The sequence below is a fragment of the Haliaeetus leucocephalus genome, unplaced genomic scaffold, assembly GCF_000737465.1.
Source record: "Haliaeetus leucocephalus isolate CR32 unplaced genomic scaffold, Haliaeetus_leucocephalus-4.0 Scaffold404, whole genome shotgun sequence".
NCBI classification, from domain to species: Eukaryota; Metazoa; Chordata; class Aves; order Accipitriformes; family Accipitridae; genus Haliaeetus; species Haliaeetus leucocephalus.
This window is the reverse complement of record NW_010972840.1, coordinates 20,702-21,538: the sequence shown is the minus strand read 5'-3', so window position 1 is coordinate 21,538 and position 837 is coordinate 20,702. Positions and strand designations below refer to the sequence as shown.

General features: G+C 62.8%; 1 protein-coding gene across 1 annotated transcript in view; it reads left to right on the top strand.

The window, feature by feature from the left end:
* Window positions 1–837, top strand: part of FUS (FUS RNA binding protein) — an 8,121-nt gene that overhangs the window by 561 nt on the left and 6,723 nt on the right. The gene's annotated exons all lie outside the window — the stretch shown is intronic.

The window sequence follows — 837 nt, the reverse complement described above, 5'->3', positions numbered from 1 at the left end:
GACGGGGAGTCCCCAGCCCTATAAGAGATGATGGGGGGGGTCCCCGTGCCCCAGTACCCAGCCCTGTAGGAGATGGTGGGGGGTCCCAGTGCCCACACCTATAGGGGATGATGGAGAGTCCCCACTGTATGGCTCAGCCCTATAGGAGATGCTGGCAACTCCCCATACATGGGTGCCCAGCCCTATAGGAGATGCGGGAGAGTCCCCAGCGTGGGGCTCAGCCTTCTAGGACATTATAGAGAACCCACAGGTTGGGCTCAGCCCTATAGAAGACACCCGACGCTCCCTATACGTGAGTGCCCAGCTCTATAGGGGATCCCCCCGTGGGCGCTCCTCAGTGCCTATACTGCCCCACAGACCTCCACACACCCCATAGGAAGCCGGGCCAGACCCTATAGCCCCCCCTGAGGCCATGCCAACCCTATAGGTGCCCACCCCGCCACCTCCCTACCTGTTCCCGGCCCCTATATGGCTCCTATGTGACCCTTATAGGGGCCCCCAGGTATTTTTAGCGCTGACCTTTGGGGCTGGCCAAGCCTGGCCGGCGTGACGTCAGAGCCAGCATAGGTGCCCACCCCCCGAGTCTGGGTGGGGAGGGGGTCCCTATAGGGTGGCAGGGTCCCCTACGGATTTGTATAGGCTCGGGGGTCTTTATGGGCGCCCTATAGGTGTCTATAGGATCCCGGGGGGGGGAGCAGAGCCCGGTGGGTGCCCCTGGGGGGGTCTCTATAGGGTCCTTACGGTGGGGCAGAGCCCGGCGGGTGCCCCTGTGGGGTTTCTATAGGGTCCCCGTGAGGGAGCAGAGGCCCGGTGTCCGTCTCTATAGGATTTCCATAG